The sequence below is a fragment of the Schistocerca gregaria genome, chromosome 3 (genome assembly GCF_023897955.1).
Source record: "Schistocerca gregaria isolate iqSchGreg1 chromosome 3, iqSchGreg1.2, whole genome shotgun sequence".
Classification (NCBI taxonomy): domain Eukaryota; kingdom Metazoa; phylum Arthropoda; class Insecta; order Orthoptera; family Acrididae; genus Schistocerca; species Schistocerca gregaria.
This window is the reverse complement of record NC_064922.1, coordinates 157,158,586-157,171,094: the sequence shown is the minus strand read 5'-3', so window position 1 is coordinate 157,171,094 and position 12,509 is coordinate 157,158,586.

Here is a 12,509-nt window from a genome sequence, read left to right as displayed (position 1 = left end):
TGTTAAACAGCTTATTATTGGGACCTGACATATCCAGATAGATTATCAAATTTGTTGACAAGATACACCCAACTTCCGATGCTAATATTGCACGACTGAACAGTATTTGCCAAGTGGAAGTAAAGTAAGTCCCAAGTTATGCAGTGTTCACTAGATACTAATAGGTAACAAGTATCTCAAGCAGATAAGGGGGGCACCAGGATAACAGCATTTGTCATACTATATTCAGATAAAAAATAACTAACAACACCTTTTGTAACAAATTTGATAGGTGTTCTTAGACACAGTCAGGAATAAAATTAATGTAATTGTGTTGTTACAAATCAAGGCTTGAAAGTTTTATAGGTATTTTTCATTTTGAACAATATAACGAAAATTATTTACTTTACTTCTGACCAGGTTTGCTTTCATAGTTTGAAGTGGGATAGCTGTCAGCAGACTCTGAGCAGTATATATGTTTTAACCATAAACTGCATTTACAAAACATACTACATGTAACATTTGAAAGCCAACTGTGTTTCTTATGTGTTACTTGCAAAATTACATTTAAAACACGCCCTATTACTGATTATTTTCAAGAAATAACTGACAAAGTTTTTTTTTTTTTTTTCCTGACAGTCTCATTTTCTGGAGACCCAAGTCATTGATATAATCTAATTTTGTCTTGCGTGCTTCAGTGAAAGATCAATTATTATTATTTTTTTTTTTTTAAATGAGTTCCTCCATCTTCACTTTTTCTCTCTTTTGCTGGCGGACACATTCATTTCACTGTACCTGCTGTTCAAATCTCAGTTCATAGGAATTGCTAGTTAACCATTCAGATATGTTTTCATCATGTGTCTTCACAACCAGAAATTTATATTCTAAATGAAAATATTTGTTTTAATTTTAAGAGAAATTTCAGGCTTGCTTTTTATTATGCATTCAAACAACGCCGGGCTGTGGACGGATAATCCACCTGGATAATTGGGAGTTGGCTGTCTGTCACTCTTATTTATCACATAACTGGTCCACTGAGTCAGAGTGTACTCAGATGTTATTAGCATGTGAAGCACATTTCTGAGAATGGAAATGTTAAATTATCAAAGCAGAAGCAAAGAATGTAGAAATTGATATCTTCTCAAAACAATCTTTCATTTTGATCATATGAAAACACGACCGTTGTCTCTGGCTGCTGAGGCCAGACTGTAAGCAGTTGTGCATGATGACAGAAGCAGTGTGGGTGGTTGGAATAAAGAGGAGGCTGGGTTGGGGAAGGGGGGCAATAGCAAGGAAGGGGTGATGCACAGTAAAGTGCTGCTTGTGGGAGCACACAAGGATTAGGTGGAGAGGGTAGAGGAACTAGGTGCAGTCGGGGGGTTACACAGAGGGTGGGAGGCCAGCAGAAAAGGAGAGAAGTAAAAAGACAGTGGGTGTGTTGGTGGAATAGAGGGCTGTGTAATGTTGATGCTGGAGTGAGAACAGGGAAGGGGATAGACGGATTACTGAAGGTTGAGGCCAGAAGGGTTATAAGAATGTAGAATATCTTGCAGGGAGAGTTCCCACCTGTGCAACTCAGAAAAGCTGGTGTTGGTGGAAAGGTGAGACGCACTGCGAAGCAGTCGTTAAAATCTTTCATTTTTAAAGAGTGCTTCTCACTGGCTCTATCCTCATAATCAGAAGGTAAAAATTTAGTATGAGTTGTGATCCAGTAGGACCATTCTGGAATTTTGTTAGGGCCATGTTTTATGATGATCATTTTTATGTAGTGTTCAATGTGGGAAGCTAAAAGGAAATATACCAAGTGTTACACATACAAGTGAGTACAATAGTGTCATAGGCAGAAACTGAGTTGTCACATGGAGCATAGGCCCATTATTAACGATATTTGAGAGAGGGAGAGAGTGCAGATTAACTGTGTGTGGTGTGGAAAACACACACTGTTGTAGCAGGCTAAAAAGGAAGAAATCTGTGATTAAAATAGTATTATGTTATATCCAATTTTTCTTAGGTCGAATAAATAATCTAACTTTCTTAATAAACTAAAAATGTTTTGTGAAAGATGAATGACCATAATGAATCCATTTACAAATGTGTTGTTTGTACACTGCAACATATTCATTGGATCTTGAGCTATCAGTGGAAGTGACAAAATTAGAAACCTGCATGTTTCTCTGAAAGTGATTGTATTTATCTGAGAAGACGCATTACATTTCCACTTCATGGACTGAAACTTACAACAAGAACAAGGATATGAAATGCCACAGCAGCAAAGGAGAAACTGCTGCACACTACTACTCCATTGTTATTAGACTAGTTGTTATCACTTAAGTCTGATAATAAGTGTAGCTGAGACTATTTGAACGAATAGTTAAGGTTTTTTTAAAAAATTGATAGGGTTTGTCAAAAGAATCATCCAATTTGGCACATCTAGATTTCTGAAATTAATAAACATATACAATGAATTTTGTTTTTTGATGAACAGAAAACTCGAAGTTTTTTTCCCCCCCCCACCTTTGCATAGGTGTTCAATATGTCCCTCTTGATATGCACAGATGCAGTATATGTCAATGTGGTGTTCAAATTGTCCTCACACTGCAGCGAACATGTCTCGAGTCCCTCTCGTGCTGTACAACTTCATGTGCTTGTTCTATACCCCATATTCTCACATTATGATTGTTCACCTTTCCATTTAAATGGAATATTGCCTCATCACTAAACAATAAGGGTGGAAGAAAACTGTCATCCTCCTCCTTGCCAAGAACGAAATTACAGAACTCCACACATTGTTGTTTGTCACCTTTACGATGAACTAGCAGTAGCTGAATTTTGTATGGTTTCATTTGTAAACATCAACACAACACACTCCAGACAGACATCAGGAGCATGTTAAGCTGTTGAGCTGCACGGCGAACAGATTTCTGGGGACTCCTTGTGAAACTGTGGCAGATGAGTTCGACATCTGCGTCAGACACTTGGGGACAGCCCAGCAATTTCCCTTTACACAACCAACCTGTTTCTCGGAATCGAGAGTTTGCTCTTACCAATGCTCTGAGCTGTAGGAGGATCCACACCATACCTAATACAAAAGTCGCACTGAACAGTTATTACTGACCCGCACTGTGCAAAATGTAGAACACACAATGCTGCTGCCTAGTGGGAACCATGTAAAAATCAAGTGTTTGCTCTTACCAACTGTACATTGTTCACACACGTATCTCAAATAACATAACAGTTATGATTTTTTAAAAATCGGATTATTCTTTTTGATACTTCCTGTATATTTCAGCCTAAGGTCACATCCATGGCATTGTAACTGGTTTCACCGAGCGAGGTGGCGCAGTGGTTAGCACATTGGACTTGAATTCGGGCGGACGACGGTTCAATCCCGTCTCCGGTCATCCTGATTTAGGTTTTCCGTGATTTCCCTAAATCGTTTCAGGCAAATGCCGGGATGGTTCCTTTGAAAGGGCACGGCCGATTTCCTTCCCAATCCTTTCCTAACCCGAGCTTGCGCTCCGTCTTTAATGACCTCGTTGTCGACGGGTTGTTAAACACTAACAACCACCACCACCACCACCACCACCACCAACCACTGTAACTGGTTTCGACTTATTACCAGATCATCAGATGACATGTTTAAAGGGAAAGAAAAAATATATATATATATAACTTCCATACACAATTATACATATTACAATGGGCTACATAGAAAGTCATAAACCGTTGATGTGCTCTGATTGTAGGAATTGAATGCTACAGTTAACTGTGCCAGATACTAGTTTGTTAGTTCTGGTTCACATCTGCAGCTGGGTGTCATTAGACTGCTTCTAGGGTATGTCTAGTGTGTCTGCACCAGTAGGTAAGTAGTGTCTTCATAGTTTATGCCCTGAAAAGTCTCTCTCTTGCAATTAAGGGGTTACCACAGGCTCTGGAAATCAGGGAGTTTCAAACACTTCATGGAATTATCAGGGAAATTTGAAAGAAAAAGAAAAAAATACACTGGAAAAATATTTTTGTCTTAGTAGATGAAATGGTTTGTCGTTAGCTGGGTGCAGCTGAGGACCTGTGCCGCTTCCCTTCTCCCCGTCCTACCACTCCCCTCAGTTTGCAGTCAGCAATGCCACCACTTCCTGCAGCAAGCCTATCAGTTGTCGGCGAGAGGCAGTGAGGAGAGATTTCTTTGGATCTTATTCTCATAGAGCGTGGATACAGCCGCTGGAGATTGCGGTCATGTCTGAGTGTGTGTGCGTGTACACGTGTGCACTATTGTTTTCTGACACTGGCTGTAAATTTAGTTGAGTGTATGATTGTGTTTTCTATGTGCCTGTCTGTGGCTCGTCAATTATCTTTATGGTGAGTTGCTACCTATTCCCATTGTTATTGATTCTCAGAGTATTTGAACAAGTCATCTGTTTCATGTATTGATCACCATGGTCTCATTTCACAAGCGTGCTGTCTGTGGCTCGTAAACAGCCGGCCACATGAGTGGATTTCCGCAATGGACCAAAACTGGAGGCTGTTTCTGCAGGTATCTGTAATGGATCAGGCCTGCTGATCTGAAGCCATTCAGGTCCCACTAATGTGCAGACTCTGATTGTCGGATCTAGTCTCACTAATCTGCCTGCAGGCCAAATCTGTTTGTGTGTGGCATAATGCGGCAGATTTTCACGTTTTCTCCATGGACGCAAAACTGGTGCTCCTCAGCAGGCCAGAGACCAAAGGCAATGGATTTCAGGAATTACATCATCTCGCGGCAAGTATGATGTACAGTGTGGTGTTTTATAGATATTATATTTCTTCTAGTACATTTTGCACTTCACAAGTAGTTTATATGTTTGAAAGTGTAGATGATGAGAAAAAGAAATTTGTGGTGGTTTGTACACATGTAATCGTATATTTCTCGAAAGAAAAATGACACAATACTTGTAAAATAATAGATATAATACAGTGGGTAATAACCGACAATAACGAATATAGTAGAGCCAATATTTTATTGGAGGTCACCTACAGTGAAAGCATACACAATTCTTCCCCGCCTTATACATGACTTTCAAGGTGCCTACTTTTTTCTGTGGTGATTTCTTAAATCAGTGAAGGTATTTTAAATTCGTCTTGTGACTCCAAGGAAATGCGTATTTTTGTCACCAAATATGTTTCGTTGTATTGAAATAAAATAACATCAGTGGTCTCAATGAAATACACATACCATTTGGCTTGCTTTCTCCATCTAAGAACAGTTCATTACAAAAGATGTTGATGTTGGTAGTTAAGGTTTTTTTTCTCACATCAGGAAATGCCACCTGCTTGCAAGTTGTTTTTTTTTTTAATATATAGATATTCCCTCATCTGCACTATTGTCTCTTGTTCTCTAGCTGCAAAGACAGATTGTCAATTTGTACCTTAATTTACCCTTGAGATCTCAAAATTCGTCAGGGAAAAATGCCAAAACTCGTCTGGAAATGAGAGAATTTCACTTGGGGCAACTTATGGCACCCCTGAATTAGTATTACACTGAAAATATTTTTAATCTTAGGTCTGCAGTTTAAGAGTTGCCAGATTCATCCTGTTACATGGCTAACTGTAGGCTTCAGATTCATTAATCAGCTCACAGATCTGGTTACACTGAATGCCTCTCCAGGCCTGTTCAGTTGACCAGCAAGTGTGTATAGCTGAGAAAAGACAGTAGTATAGTTTGTAATTGTTTCTGGTATTTTACTACACCCTATTTTCCTCCTGTTTAGACAGATGATTTGATGATGATTTAGTAATAAGTCAAAGCAGTTAATGGCAACTCCAGGTAGAAATATCAACAATATAAGGAAAAGGATAAATTGCTACTTACTGTGAAGTTGACCCATTGACAGGCGCCAATAAAGGCCATTACATATTCAGCTTTCGGCCGAAGCCTTCTTCAGAAAAGAAAAAACACACATTTACACAAGCAAGCACACCTCATGCATACATGACCATCATCTCTGGTAGCTTGGACTGGAATGCAATTGTCATGTGAAACAAAGGGAGCTCTCTGGAGGGTGCAAGAAAGGGATAGTAGGTGGGGTGGGGGAGAATGCTGTCTGGTGGAGGGTGCAGAGGGACTAGATGGAGGCATGACAAACTGCCACCAGCTGCAGCATTGGGAAACTGTTGGGTAGGGAGAGTGAAGCGGAAGTAGAAAAGGAGAGGCACAGGGAAGGAGAAAGATGGGCAGATGCATTGGCAGAGTACAGCACACAATGAGGGTGAAGTGTGAATAGGGTGTAGGAGTGGGGAAACTGTTGGATAGTGGGGTGGAGGCAGTAGGTTACCATAGGTCGAGACCGGGATAATTTCAGGAGCGGAGAATGCGATGTAAGGATAACTCACAACTGTGCAGTTCAGAAAAGCTGGTGGTGAACAGGAGGATCCATATGGCTCAGAATGTGAAACAGCCACTGAAATCAAACATGTTATGTTCAGCTGAACATCGTGGCATCGGGTAGCGTACTGTGCTGTTGGCCACATTCTGACAGTGGCTGTTCATCCTGGGGGACTGCTGGTTGGTAGTCATACCAACATAAAAAGCAGTGCAACCATTGCAGCAGAGCTGGAATATGACATGGCTACTTTCGCAGGTGGCCTGGTCTCTGGTTGGGGCAGGATCTGCCTGTGACAGGCCTGGAATAGGAAGCGCTGGGTGGGTGGATTGGGCAGGTCCTGCTCCTGGGTCATCCACAGGATTTTATCCTTGTGGCACGGGATTGGGATTGGAAGTGGCATAGGGATGGACTAGGATTTAGTGTAGGTTGTGTGAGTGACAGAACACCACTTTAGGAGGGGTGAGAAGTATCTCAACAGCTATCTCCTCCACACCAAAAAATCATTCCCATACAGCCTGCCCACCCGGGGGTGGTGTATTTGCAGTGACAAGAACTGCCTTGCACTTCATGCTGGAGGTCTCACCAAGGCCTTCACAGACAGGTACTACGCCATTTCACCACATGCCCCCAAAAACTAGCTACAAAGGAGTGCCCCTCCATCACTTAATACCACTCCAGACTAGAACAACCGAACCACATCATTTCTCAGGGCTTTGATAAACTATCATCATGACCTGCAATGAGGGACATCCTATCCAAGATCCTTCCCATCCCTCCTAAAGTGATGGTCCATCACCCACCCAATCTCCACAACATCCTAGTCCATCCCGATGCCAGGTACTGTTGGTGGATTTTATGTGGACAGAGGAGTGGATGAAGCTGCCAGAGAGGAGGATCAGTGGGAGAGCGCCATCCTTCACCAGGTCCCCTCCTAAGAACACCAATCTTTCGGTAGAAGAAAGGAAAGGCACAAACAGCCTCAAAACAAATCATGACCTAATCATCCCACCTGCTGACAAAGGGTTCCACCACTGTAATTACTAATCACAGTCACTACCTGGCAGAAGGCCTGTGCTAATGATCTGACTCATGCAACTATAAAATGTGACAGAGTGATCACATCCCAGAAGTCAAAACATAACATCCAGTCTCTGCTTAAAGCCTTAGGTCCTTCCCAGATCCTCTCCCCTGAATTCATTTTCCTCTCACCCTGTGCACCCACTTGTACATGCTCTGCAAAATCCTCAAACCCTACAATCCTGTATGCCCCATTGTAGCTTGTTATGCATTCCCACTGAAAGAATTTCAGCCCAAATTGACAGATACTTACAACCAGCTGTCCGTAATCTAGTCTCCCACATCAAAGATACCAACTGCTTCCTTCTCATCTTTCCACCATCCCCATCCTTTTACCTCTTGATTCCCTACTTGTCACTTTGAACACCACTTCCCTATACATCAACATCCCTCATGTATATGGTCTTGTCACTGTTGAACACTACCTTTCCCAATGTCCTTCAGACTCCAAAGCCATTACCTCATTCTCCTTACTAACTCACAACTTCTTCTTCTTCGAAGGTGAAGTATACAAGAAATCTGCATCACAGCCATGGGCACACTCTTAGCATCATCCTATGCCTACCTGTTTATGGGCCATCTAGAGGAGACCTTAGTGTCCTGCCTCCCAGAATGCCAAATCCCTAGTTTAGTTCAGGTTCATTGATAATATCTTCATGATCTGGATGCAGGGCCAACACACCCTATCCCCATGCCTTCGCAACTTCAACACCTTCTCTCCCATCTGCAACGGCTGGTCCTGCAGAGAAGACCTGCAGTGGGCTGAGCATAAAATACACATAGTACAAACGAGCACTGTATTTCCTGTAAAGATCTGTTGCAAAATTCATGATGGTGGCTTTTCGAGGCAGATATCCTGTCCAAGCAAGTAAAGGATTCAGTGGAATCTTATGTAGCATCAGATAGTAATATCAAACCCCACAGAAGGCGATAATTTGATTGTGAGTTGGCAAAACCAACCAATAAATTGTGGAAAAAGATGTTTCCTCTCCGAATCAAGGCTGTAGTGACACTGATCTGTAGGGTAGCGGAAGGCCTAGGTTAGGTTGGAAGGTGATTATTTTGTTGTGAGTTGGCAAAGCCAACAAATGTGGTATGAGATGAATGTGAGAGACATGTGTTGAATTCATGTTGGTATTCAATACAGTATTCCTTCATCTCTTGGTATGAAACACACATCTCTCCCTCTTTCATTGGCTGCATAGAACCAGCAGATGACACACCCACTTTCATTACTGTGATCCCTCATAGCAAGCACTGACAATATTGCTACACATAACATGTCAATATGGGTTTGCCGTGGGTGTAAACTTCTACCAGAAAGAATTTATTTCCTCACAAGTCAGGTCGGCATAGACCAAGCACATAGAGGCAAACAGAAATTTTCTTTTATTCCACATGTCACAGTTACCGAAGAATATAATGATTAGATTACTTGCTGACTTACTTTGTTGTCGTATGTTCAACTTGTTCTTCACTGATATATGTAACTGAAAGTTTGTCTGCTGTTTATATTAACTTTATTATGACCTCAGTTTCTTTCAGTCCATCATCACTGATGCTCATAGATATTATTTATCATAACATTTTTATGTCTTCCATTATTTTCATAGAGGCCCCAAAAATAGTATTCCCATTTGTCAGCAGTATAAAGTAGGTAAGCTACGCACACAACAATATATACATTTTCTTTTATTTTCATTCTATGTAGAATGCATTGGAGGTATATTAATTAAGTTGACAGTCATATGCATAATTTAAGGAATCAGGTTAACAACTCAGAGTGTAGTAGAGTTTATCTGAGAAGTAGTGGTTTTCTGTGTCGTGTTTATTTGCCAATCGACGACTCTGTGCCTTAATTCTTAGAAGGGTTGTTACTTTTGGTCTTTAAATTATTTGTATTCCACCAAGGACTTTCTATTACAACAAAGTCTGTATTTATACATTACTAGTTTTCCATATGAAGTACTAATTCAATATCAGTTCTTTACCTTTTAGATCAAACATTGCACAATATTAAACTGCTTGTTATCTACAGGTTTAGTTGTAAAAGTTCATCATTCAAGACTGCAGAGTGAGAATCGGAAGCTAGCCCGTGATTTGCTGGTAGAGAAACTGGATGCCCTCGTAAATGGGGAACATAGCTTGCAAGCGCAGCGGAAGTGTCTTCAACTGCAAAAGCAAAAGAAGGAAGAGCAACGTCGAAACAAACGAGAACTTCTAAAGAAACTTTGGCGTGAACGTGAAGGGTTGAATTCATAAGAGGGATCACTTGATGTACAAAGACAATAGATCAGTAAATCAGTTGGTTTGCACTGAAGTGGGAGCAAATAAGCAGCTAATTTTAGTTCTTATCATTTGTATTTTACTGAAAAACAGATAAATAATTAAAATTTTCAAAGGATTGAACTGTAACACTATCCTTAAGAAAAGTATATACAAATTAAAAAAGTGAATAGTCATAACCCTTCCTAGTCTCGTCCTCCTTCTTAAAACATAAATTAAAGGTGCTGTGCTGGAATAAGACATGTAACTTAGAACATAGTGTTAAACAGCTTATTATTGGGACCTGACATATCCAGATAGATTATCAAATTTGTTGACAAGATACACCCAACTTCCGATGCTAATATTGCACGACTGAACAGTATTTGCCAAATGGAAGTAAAGTAAGTCCCAAATTATGCAGTGTTCACTAGCTACTAATAGGTAACAAGTATCTCAAGCAGATAAGGGGGGCACCAGGATAACAGCATTTGTCATACTATATTCAGATAAAAAAATAACTAACAACACCTTTTGTAACAAATTTGATAGGTGTTCTTAGACACAGTCAGGAATAAAATTAATGTAATTGTGTTGTTACAAATCAAGGCTTGAAAGTTTTATAGGTATTTTTCATTTTGAACAATATAACGAAAATTATCTACTTTACTTCTGACCAGGTTTGCTTTCATAGTTTGAAGTGGGATAGCCGTTAGCAGACTCTGAGCAGTATATATGTTTTAACCATAAACTGCATTTACAAAACATACTACATGTAACATTTGAAAGCCAACTGTGTTTCTTATGTGTTACTTGCAAAATTACATTTAAAACACGCCCTATTACTGATTATTTTCAAGAAATAACTGACAAAGTGTGTTGTTGGGTTTTTTTTTTTTTTTTTTTTTTTTCCTGGCATTCTCATTTTCTGGAGACCCAAGTCATTGATATAATCTGACTAATTTTGTCTTGCGTGCTTCAGTGAAAGATCAAAAAAAAAGATTTTTTTTTTTAAATGAGTTCCTCCATCTTCACTTTTTCTCTCTTTTGCTGGCGGACACATTCATTTCACTGTACCTGCTGTTCAAATCTCAGTTCATAGGCATTGCTAGTTAACCATTCAGATATGTTTTCATCATGTGTCTTCACAACCAGAAATTTATATTCTAAATGAAAATATTTGTTTTAATTTTAAGAGAATATTTCAGGCTTGCTTTTTATTATGCATTCAAACAACGCCGGGCTGTGGACGGATAATCCACCTGGATAATTGGGAGTTGGCTGTCTGTCACTCTTATTTATCACATAACTGGTCCACTGAGTCAGAGTGTACTCAGATGTTATTAGCATGTGAAACACATTTCTGAGAATGGAAATGTTAAATTATCAAAGCAGAAGCAAAGAATGTAGAAATTGATATCTTCTCAAAACAATCTTTCATTTTGATCATATGAAAACACGACCGTTGTCTCTGGCTGCTGAGGCCAGACTGTAAGCAGTTGCGCATGATGACAGAAGCAGTGTGGGTGGTTGGGATAAAGAGGAGGCTGGGTTGGGGAAGGGGGGGCAATAGCAAGGAAGGGGTGATGCGCAGTAAAGTGCTGCTTGTGGGAGCACACAAGGATTAGGTGGAGAGGGTAGAGGAACTAGGTGCAGTCGGGGGGTTAGACAGAGGGTGGGAGGCCAGCAGAAAAGGAGAGAAGTAAAAAGACAGTGGGTGTGTTGGCGGAATAGAGGGCTGTGTAATGTTGATGCTGGAGTGAGAACAGGGAAGGGGATAGACAGATTACTGAAGGTTGAGGCCAGAAGGGTTATAGGAATGTAGAATATCTTGCAGGGAGAGTTCCCACCTGTGCAACTCAGAAAAGCTGGTGTTGGTGGAAAGATGGGACGCACTGCGAAGCAGTCGTTAAAATCTTTCATTTTTAAAGAGTGCTTCTCACTGGCTCTATCCTCGTAATCAGAAGGTAAAATTTAGTATGGGTTGTGATCCAGTAGGACCATTCTGGAATTTTGTTAGGGCCATATTTTATGATGATCATTTTTATGTAGTGTTCAATGTGGGAAGCTAAAAGGAAATATACCAAGTGTTACACATACAAGTGAGTACAGAAACTGAGTTGTCAAATGGAGCATAGGCCCATCATTAACGATATTTGAGAGAGGGAGAGAGTGCAGATTAACTGTGTGGTGTGGAAAACACACACTGTTGTAGCAGGCTAAAAAGGAAGAAATCTGTGATTAAATCAGTATTATGTTATATCCCATTTTTCTTAGGTCGAATAAATAATCTAACTTTCTTAATAAACTAAAAATGTGTTGTGAAAGATGAATGACCATAATGAATCCATTTACAAATGTGTTGTTTGTACACTGCAACATATTCATTGGATCTTGAGCTATCAGTGGAAGTGACAAAATTAGAAACCTGCATGTTTCTCTGAAAGTGACTGTATTTATCTGAGAAGACGCATTACATTTCCACTTCATGGACTGAAACTTACAACAAGAACAAGGATATGAAATGCCACAGCAGCAAAGGAGAAACTGCTGCACACTACTACTCCATTGTTATTAGACTAGTTGTTATCACTTAAGTGTGATAATAAGTGTAGCTGAGACTATTTAAACGAGTAGTTAAGGGTTTTTTTTTTTTTTTTTTTTTTTTTTTTTTTTTTTTTTTTTTTTTTTTTAAATTAATAGGGTGTGTCAAAAGAATCATCCAATTTGGCACATCTAGATTTCTGAAATTAATAAACATATACAATGAATTTTGTTTTTTGATGAACAGAAAACTCGAAGCTCACCTTTGCATAGGTGTTCAATATG